A 10,873-nucleotide genomic window follows, 5' to 3' on the forward strand; every position below is an offset into this window, starting at 1 on the left:
TATTTTACTTACAAAAAAAGTTCTTAGGTTTAAAAAAACATTCAGTGAACTGAAAAACTGTGGTCGGTAATATAGGTATTTAGCTGTGTCACATGCCCTTAACGAATCCGATTTAGTACAATGACGAACACTAAGTGGTCCATGTGTTTTGGGACTCTCTAAACACAAAAAACTGGTTTTCACTCATGTGTCTGCCTAGAGTGGCTCAAAAACGCTTTTTTTTCTTTAGGGGGCAACGATCCCCCCAATTTAATTCCAAATCCGAAGAAAGAAATTCCCTAACTTTTATTTTTTTTTTTATTTTTTCGATTTTAACAGGTGCCGGTTTTGAGTTGAAGTTTCCCATGTAAAATGCATGGGGAAAAATCACCTTTTTGATTTGTTTACTTTTGACCTTTTTGATTACCATTAGTCTAGTGAAATATTTCATAACATTGGTTTATTAATTTTTAATTTCTTAAACAAAGTAAATTGTTTTAATATTTTTTTTTAAATATTCGTTTTTCCCTAAAAATTATCTCTATTGGTCTAGTGGAATATTTATTAACATTAGTTCATTCATTTCAAATTATTTAAACAAAGGAAATTTGTTTTAATAATTTCTTTTTGAATTTTTAAAAATAAAAATTAGTACCGTGGGTCCAGTGGAATATTTATCAGTAATAATTAATTACTGATTAATAATTAATTTAATAATAATTAATTTATAAGTTATATTTGAGTATAAATTGCTATTAAAAAAATTTTTTAAGTAAACTTAATCAAGCATTGTTGATAAATATTCCACTAAAGTAATAATAATAATTTTTATAAAAAAATATTCAAACAAATTCCATTTGTTTCAACAATTGAAAATTGATGAACTAATGTTAATAAATATTCCACTAGACTAATAGTAATAATTTTTAGGGGAGAAAACAAACTTTAGAGAAAAAAAAATTATTTGAACAAATTATATTTGCTTGAATAATTAAAAATTAGTTAACCAATGATAATAAATATTCCACCAGGCAATATTAATAATTCTAAGTAAAAAAATACGAGAATGCATTGTTCAAAAGGTCGATTTCATGAAGAATTGACATTTTTTGTTTTAAGGGTAGCTTTCATGTACTCGTGGGGGTGTGTTAGGGGTGTTAAACCCATATGCCTGATTGATGAAATTCTTCGTTAGATAATTCTTTACAGGCCCCCATACTTTTCCGTCACATTTTTTCAAACCCTAAAAAATTATTCTAAAAACGCAAAAAATTGATTTTTCCCCATGCATTTTGCATGGGAAACTTCAAGTCAAAAACGGTACCTGTTAAAATGAAAAAATAAAAAAATAGGGAATTTCTTTTTTCGGATTTTGAATAAAATTGGGAAGGCGGGGGATCGTTGCCCTCTAGCATACAAAAAAGTTTGCCATGCATTATTGGACCACCCTAGTGTCTGCCTGTATGTATGTGTTTCTGTAGATAAAAATTCAAAATGTAACAGAATATTCTAAATTTTAGAGACCACTTTTTTCAATATTTCAAAATTTTTTGTACGGTTATTTTAATTATATAATTAATTCTTAAATAATAATAATTAATTAATTAATCACAATTTTGTTTTGATAATTTATATTCTTAAAAATCAATTTTATGATTAAATAAAGAGCAATGTATCAATTCTAAACGTTTTCTTGTAATTCAAAGTCAATAAAAATATTATAATGTCAACATTTTTTAATTGTCTAGTCATCTAGTAAGAAAAATTGGGTGATGCTGGTAATTCATGGGGTAGTCGTTTTTTTCTGTTAAGCACTTCATTTGAGGGTGCATAATATGGTGTCAGGTTCTGTGAATAGGATTTCGTCCCGGAACACGGAAATTTTTTTGGGATAAAATGCAAAATATATCATTCCATTAAATTTGTGCTTTCTTGTGCATTTGAGAGGCAAACGTTTTCTTAGTAAAATTAAAGTAGATAAAACTCTGCGTGAAACTACATAGAATTAGACGAAAATACCTGTAATATCAACAAACAAAAAACATTGTTCTAACTATGATAGATCGCGAGCAGGCACCTGCCAAAGGTGACCAATTTCGACCTGAATTTACAGGTACATGCCAAGAATTCAGTTCTTTGTAAATAGCTCGTTTTCGGACTGTCACAGATGAAAGTTCCTACAGAATGAATACAAGAGGACTTAATTCTGCATAAGTTAGAAAAAAGAAAATGTTCCTACTCCCAACAGATCACGAATAATGACCATTCGAATATGCCTATTTTTTGGTATTTTTTCACTGAACCAACACGACTTTCGGATTTTCAATGAAAAAATACCATAAAATAGGCATATTTAGAAGTGACCTATTGGTAGTAGAAACATATTCTTTTTTTTTTAAACTTACGCAGAATTAACTGCTTTTGTATTCATTCTCAAGGAACTTTCTTCTGTGACAATGCCGAAACGCGCTATTTACAACTAACTAAACTCTGAGCATTTACCTTTAAATTTAGGTTGAAATGGGTCATCTTTGGCAGGTGCTAACTGGCAAACTAATATGGTTAGGACAATGTTTTCTTTTTAAATTGCAGGTATTTGTGTCTGCTTTAATTTATCTGTTGACCATTTTTAGATCTGGCTATCAGGATAAGAGCTACAGAGAAAAAACATGTGATTTTTGGAAAAAATTGAAAAAATCGGAGCTTTTTGAAAGGCCGAAACGCCGAGGCTATTGGTGATAGAACGCTGTTTTTTAGTTTAAAAGTAAAAAATTGAGGGCGTCAGAAATTACTATCTCAAAGTACCAGATGACTGGGCTATATATATTATTCTTGCAATATTTAAAAAATATATTCCCATTAATGTAAATCACATATTATATGGTCAAGGGGTCAAGCTCTGGTGTCGAGTTGCGGCTCGGCCAAGGAAAACACAGCGGGTGGTGCCTTCCGCTCTTGAACGACGAGAAGCTATGTTTTCCTGACCGAGCCGCAACTCGACCCCAGCCGAATCAAGAAAGGACCCTGCACATTTCTTATGGAAAAGTGATGTCGGTTAATTTGGTTGAATTTTTTATATGTTCTGAATGTCATCGTCCTGAACAAATGTCTCTATGAACGCAAAGCCCAAAACCCTCCGGGTTCCGAGATAAGGCCCGCTGAATTCAGTGGCACCGGGTATTAGCTGAACTTTCTCGGCTATTGACTCCAGTTGGAAAAGTCGTTTCGGTTAATTCGGATGAAATTGTTATATATTACGTATCTCGGCATCTTGAACCAATTTTTCTGTGGGTTCAAAGCTCAAAAATACCGGGTTAGATAAGGCCCGCTTAATTCGCTCTTCTTAAAAATTAAGGTTTATTGTGAAATTACTGATTTAAGACTTGTTAATCAACTTAAATACAAGGACTATTTGGGACTTCGACATCATGGTCAAGCTTAAATATACCGTGATCTTGAGATCAAATATCAAGGTGGATTTAACGTCAAAAGCTCATTTGGACTGTAATTTCTCAGATTAGAATGTAGTATTCTACGCTTTTCTATTTACGGCGTCCTAAAAAGTTGTCGGTGTTAAAACAACCGATTGGACCTTGAGAATTTCCTTTGACCTTGACCATGATGTCAAGTTCCTAAATACTTCTTGTATTTGAGTTAAAAAGCAAGCCTTAGATCAAGAATTTGACAATAAACCTTAATCGTTAAGAGAGACAATACCCGGTGATACTATGACTTCAGCGCACCTTATCGCGGAACCCGGGAGGTTTTGGGCTTTGCATCCATGGATACGTTTTTGGGTTCGACTAATAGTGTTGTTTTCCAATGTTTATACTCTGTGCATTTTACGCAAGTTTTGAGTTTGGACTTTTCTTTTTCCGCTTGAGTGGGTAGGCAGGAAGCAACGTATGTCTCGCTCAAATGAGAGGCTCCTTCCCTCTTTTCGTAATCTCGTTCGATCTTGAACTTTGTGAGGATCACAGCAATTTAACGAGTTCACTTTAGTTTCAATAAGTAGGTATTCTTCCTACTGCACAGTATCTTGAACAAATGTAATGTTTCTGTTCTATATTTCAGTTCGTTTAATAATTTTGTAAATTAACTTTTCGGACTCGATCGTCTTCTGGTGTTCCGGGAAGTGACGAGTCGGAAGAGTCCGGTTGCGTCGGGGTCGATTTTTCTAGAACAACAATCGTGGTCGTCACTTACGGAGCCTACATCTGGGCGAACTTCACAACCAAACCAAAAATTTTTTGGATACAGTCAGGATAACTGGTGTGTAATATTCTGGGATTCAGGCTTGGATTGAATTGTCGATTAATGTATTTAAATCGATGTAAATCAATTGTATAAAAAATTAACGAGGATTCAAATAAGTGAAAATCCTTAGTAGTAATAAAATCGCAGGTGTTTTCAATTATAATTCCAGGACCCTTTTTTCGGTCGATTAATGTAGCCTTAAATCAACGTGTGCTGATCCCTCGCTCTCCTACGCCGGCGGTAACGATTTCATGAATAAACAAAAATCACTTTTCCATAAGAAATGTGTAGGGTCCTTTACCGAGACTTTAAGAAAGTAGCGAAAATGTCTACTTTTTTCGCTTTTTCGAAACTGCAAAGTCAATTAGGGAGGGTAAAAACAATTTTGACGGAACTATCGCTTTACACGTATAAATCGATTAGAACTTAGAAACAAGATAATGAAAATACGTATATTTCTTTACCAATACATATTATTAAGTGTAATAATATAAATTTATTAAAATGATAGATTGTTCAGGGAAGCTGAGTCGGCAGCTTTTTCCGAAGAATTTCTCTGCTCTCATCCTCAAACTTTCCTTCGAATTGCAAAAAAAATCTTCTTCAAATTTAATCGAAAGCGGTTAATATTTGAGGATCGTGCAAAGACCATGAAGTTTCCCATTGATTTAACATGGGGAAAATTCAACTTTTTGTGAATTTAATATTTGTCTTGTCAGAGTATTTTACGTAATATTTAAGTTTATTAACGTTTTTTAACAGTTTTTCTGCATATCATGATTAATCGGAAATTTTAAAATATCTAGTCATCTGTTAATATTTTTCAGTTATTTTAATAATTTAAATTTGTTCAAACATTTTTTTCCTCTTCAGACATAACAATTAATTTAATGCATAACAGATTGAACTCGTTTACTATTTATTCTCCTCAGTTTAACATAAAAAGTGATCCACTACTGATACCAATATGTGACAGAAATAATAAGTGGAACCAGTGCAAAGAAATGGAGAAACCGCACTGTCCCAACCTATACAGTGTCCCAACCTGTACGACACTTCTGTGGTTAAAAATTTTAAAATCTGTCGAAAATTTGATAAGATTAAATGTTTCTCCTGATTTTTTTGGGTCAAATTTCGCGTCTAACCTAAAATTTTTGTAAACAAATTCTAATGGTTTGAACAATTAAACATTAGTTTAAAGAGGAATTTATAGTCTCAAATGACCGATTAATAATTATTTATGAAAAAAACGGTCAGAAACGTTAAAAACCGCAATATTACTTCAAATTCACATTTGTTCACTTATTGGATTTGCTTTGGGAACCCATAAGGAGGACTTAAAATCATTCTCGCTCAAAATATTTGATTGATTCTTATTTTCTGACAAATTCTTAACAATGTACTGAAATATGTAATTATTCGTAACATTCCATCGCGTTCATATATCAAATTTACATAAGGCTAACTTTTTCCACTGTTAAGTTAATGAGAAAGTTGATGGTGTTTGCGCGAACCCTATATATTAACCGCCATCGCTGAAATTCTTAGCTTTTTCAGGCATCCGAAAACCTAAAATAAAAACTATTTTCAAATCTGGGATACAATATAAATCTCCTATAAAATCGCGTGAAATCCTTTCTAATCTTTTAAAATAAACTAAAAACTTTGAAATCCGTTAAAATCTTTTAAGAACTACTGCAATCTCTGGAGATCCTCTAAAAAATGCAGGAAAACTCATCAGTGCTTTTAAGTCACTTAAAAATTTTAAGATCCCTAGAAATAGTTTGAAATCGAATAACTTATTTTAACATCCTAAGAGTTCATTGAATATGGTAAAATCCCTGGAAATCTCTGAAATACTTAGAAATACGGCATTTGATTTATTCCCTGAACAACTACTTTTTAAAATCTTTTAAAATTTTACAAAATCTTAAAAAATTCTTTGAAAACCTTTAAAAATGTTGAAATTATTTATATTCTTTGGTATTTTTGTGAATACCCTTGACTCTTGAAAAATTCCTAGTAATCTCACCAAAATCAAATGAAATCCCGTAGGTAATCTTGATATTTATAAAATTTGTCAAAATTCCTTAAAAAATGATATCTATTAAATCTTCTGAATTCCTTTAAATAATTAAATAATTATAATATATTACAGGCTTTAAGTGCTCTGGCTAACAACGATTTAATAAAATTACAGTATTTAAACAAAATAAAAACTCAAGTGGATCAGACGGACGAGCTCTTATATATTTTGAACCATTTCCAAAATGTTGAGCCCCAATAATTTATTTTTCTAATTATAAAGCCGCCGAATATGTCATATTAAATAATAATATAAAATATGTAAACATGTAATTCTTCACGTGAAAAACTGTAACATGCCCTTAAATATTATGTGGCATTATCGTCGCATGTCGAGAAAATGTAACTATGGTAAAATATGAATATTGTATGTCAAAAACTATGGTATTCGTAATTCTAACAGACGATACAATATGGTAGCGTTGGTATCAATCCATTTATGAAGTTCGTGTGAGAAAAAAAGTGGTAGAGAAGGTCATCAACTCATACGCGGCACGTCGACGTCGCGGAATCGTTAATTATAGCTACAAACATGGCATCAATTTATCATCACGAAACGTATACAGTACGCACTTTCCTTAGTTGTGGCAGGCAAGCACGTATTCAACGAATCTAGTTTTGATGCATCCCGCATACTGAGAAATGTTAAGAAAAGTGTGTCTAAAAACGTGACCCTCTAGATTGAAAATCTATTCGTAGAAAATATCATTATTTTCTCAATACTCGAAATAGAAATCTCCCATTAAGAAAAGCGAAAATGAAAAATGAAATGAAACCCAATTTCGCTATTTGCTGTATGAAGATTTTCTTCCTCACTAATGATATTTTTAGCAGCATCAGCAGGGCCTGAAGCTGACATAATATTACATAATGATTTATTAATATTGGGGTGGTCGCATAGATTTATAGCAGATAACGGAATTATTGGATGTTGTAGAAGTTGAATACCTCACTGCAAATACTTATATTGTTGCATGAAGTATCTTTCTCTAACAATATGTTCATAGTAAAAACTTAGAAGTCATTATTTTATGATATGTTCTCCTTTCGGTATTCATTTTGATTCTCTCCAGGAACATTATACTATATAGGTTTGAAAATAATAATCCTATCGATAAGGTGCCTTCCATAAACTACGTTACCAATTAGGACTGTTTTTGCCGATCCGTAAACCCTCTTTGACGACCTTAGTTTTGGGAAATAGGGTGATTTTTCAGCAAAATGAAGTAATAATAGAGAAATGGGTTGCTTTAAATAAAAAATTGTAATGCCATATTAAATTTATTATGACACGTTTTGAATTCTTAAGATTTCAAGTCGAATTATATTGCATTTTTAAAAAAATAGTTGCATTTTAATCCAAATTAGATTTTTTTCAAAAAAGATGAATTGGAAACCCAAAAAGACGAATTTTCAGCCCAAAGAAATTAAATTTTAAATAAACAGTGGAATTGTCAACCGAATATTTAAACTTTCAAGCAAACGTGACGAATTGTTAACAAAATAGTTGAACTTTAAAGCAAACAGTTACATTTTCAAGCCAAAAAGACGAATTTTTTCAAAGTCAGTTAAATTTACGAAAAAATATTTAAGCCATCAACTAAATTGTTCAATTTTTAATCAAAAAGTTGAATTTTTAACCTGCGAAGATGAATTTTCAACTAAGAAGATTAGTTTTCTATTAAAACACGAATTTTTAACAAAATACATTAGTCTCGAAGATGTCGAAATCATTAAGTTCTGCCTATTTTATTTATAAATTAAAATTTTCCCAGATGTACAAAAGAAACATTTTTTTAAACAGTTTTTAATCCAAAGCAGATTATTTTTAATTGAGCAGTTACATTTTTAATCAAACAGAATACATTTTTAACCAAGAAGATTGATTTTCTATAAAAAAAGACGAACTTCTAACAAAATACATGAATGAACCAAATAAATGAATATTCAAAGTTAATTTTTCAAAATTTTTAGTTCTAGAAAAGATAATTTTACGATTAAAAATATCACTTTTCAACCAAAAATGGAACAGTTACATTTTTAGTAAAACACAAATTTTCAACCATATAGTGAACTTTTTAACCAAAGAGATGAACGTATAACTAAAATAATGAATCTTCAAAGAAAAACGAATATTCAACAAATGAGTTCTACATTGAACCATATAGTTGAATTTTCAATCAAAAAGATCAGTTTTGAACCATAAGATTAATTTTATACCCTTAAAAAAGAATGACAAATAAAATACATATTTTCAAGCAAATAGTTAAATTTTTTACAAAGAAGGATAAATTTATAACCAATAATAGACTAGTTAAATTTTCTGTCAAAAAATTAATTTTCAACTAAAAGTGAAAACAAATAGTTACATTTTTTTAAAAAGAAGATGAGTTTTTAACAAACTAGTTGCATTTTTAATAAAATAATTAAATTTTTAACCAAACGAGATAAACAGTGAACTAAAAATATAATAGTAGATATTTCAACTCCCCAATAATTAGCTTTTAATAAAAAATAGTTGGATTTTTTAGTGGGTTCTATTAATTTAGTTTGCATTTATGGGGAAAACGATAAAAATAGGAAGTTTGTTCAAAACAAATATTGTTAAAATCTCTCACGGGAATATGGTATATCCGAATAGCCTATTCGATCCCATTTATTTACCAGGTTATACCACAGTTCTCCAAAGCAAAACCATAGTTTCGGCACGTCCCCTTGACCCCCTCAAATTAGTAATGCAGTTTATGGACGACTCCCAAGTATAGGATTAATTTAATACACCGCATTGTCTCTTTTGTGTACCAATTTAACTGTGTCTAGACTTCAATTTGAAAAAAAAAAAGAATAGTTTAGTGGCTTTCCTTGATATTCAAAGAGCAAATTAAATTAACGGCGCGAGCGGCATGTCTTTCCGAAGTGACTCGCTTTTGCTGGTTTAGAGACACTCCACACATAATTAGCAGCCAACGAAATTTTTCTCTTGGCAAGAACCTTTTTCACACATATTTTTATCTTCAAGCTTAAAACTGGTTCGTAATTTACTGTATTAACTTTAATCTTAACTAATAAATTACCTCTCTGATCCTTTTTATTTGACTAAAAAAGGCCTTTATTGATACATGTCTGTCTATGAGTATTTCGTCAGCCTATATCGTTTGAAGGTTTGCATTTGCATAACAAACTTCGCGACATTGTTGGAAGCATTAATCATATATTCTCACACGTGTTTGATTGATGTGCTTAGGAATAAGTAATTTAGAGTGCAAATATTGGCTGTAAGATAATTTGAAAGAAATCTTACGAAATGAATCATTCAAGAGAAAAGAAGACCAGTCGATAACCCGGAAAAGTTTGATTAGCGTACAGATTGACCTTATTTGTCACATTGGATATACGATGCCACATTTGATCACTTCGCGCGTTCAGTACGCGTGCGTGAGCTGACCTCGCTCTGTCACGCATCTACCACATGGTATGGTTTGAAGCATGTTACCATGTTACCTACGGTAGCTATTGAGAACAGGGCCGTTCGTAACAATACTGGTGCCCAGATCTACATCATTTGCTTAGAAATTTAACCAAGCGTATCACCGCAAAAATGCCTTGCATCCGTTCACAAGTAAGCAACTATTTTGCCTTCTTAGGCCAGGTGCCAACTTTGCATTTCTAGCTAAAATAGCAAGATTCCAATTTAGATTAAATAACAAGAAAATAAAGTTGAATAAACCAGATTTCCTGTTTTTTTTTACTAGGAAAAACTAGTCGAAATGACAATGAATAATCTGTTAGGGGCCATTCACAAAATACATGATACATTTTTCAAAAACTTCTGACACCCCCCCCCTCCCCCTCCCCTGCGTGATACTTTTCCCATTGGTCTTAACATGGAGAATGATACTTCGGCAGAACCCCATCCAACCCTAAATGTATCACGTATTTTGTGAATGACCCCTTAGTTTAGCAATATATGTATATGTATTATGAATGTAGTATTATTGCTAATGCAGAAAGAATAAATTTGTTAACCTAACTAAGATTTTAGTGAATTGGGGGCTTCCCTAGCTCGGGAATTCGCTTTGAACTAATTAAAATAATTAAGAATTTTAAAGTATAAATCATTCTATTTACTTTTGAATATCCTTAAATATTTTATTTAATTCAACTTTCTTAACATCATATAAATAATATAAGATTTTTCTAGTCTTGAAATTGAACTTTTTTATCACATATAAAACTATAGGAAACTTCTATACACTCTGATGTGTGTATTTCTTACACTAAACAACTTTTTAACAATATTTTAGATTTAAATGACCTATTTATAAGTCATACTGAAGAATATAAGTAAGTCCATTAAGCATTTGAACGAGAGGCTATAAATTATTTTTGAATATTTTATCCATATCCAAGACTTCGGTTTCGATTGCATCGAGAATAGAATGCGATTGCGATTGTGGGTCCAGATGCAATAAGGGCACATAAAATTTTTTCGTGCGAAAACGAAGTCCCCTGGAGGCTTTAGAAAAAATTTTCGAATTTTAATTTTCAAAAG

Source organism: Belonocnema kinseyi, chromosome 2 (assembly GCF_010883055.1).
Source record: "Belonocnema kinseyi isolate 2016_QV_RU_SX_M_011 chromosome 2, B_treatae_v1, whole genome shotgun sequence".
NCBI classification, from domain to species: Eukaryota; Metazoa; Arthropoda; class Insecta; order Hymenoptera; family Cynipidae; genus Belonocnema; species Belonocnema kinseyi.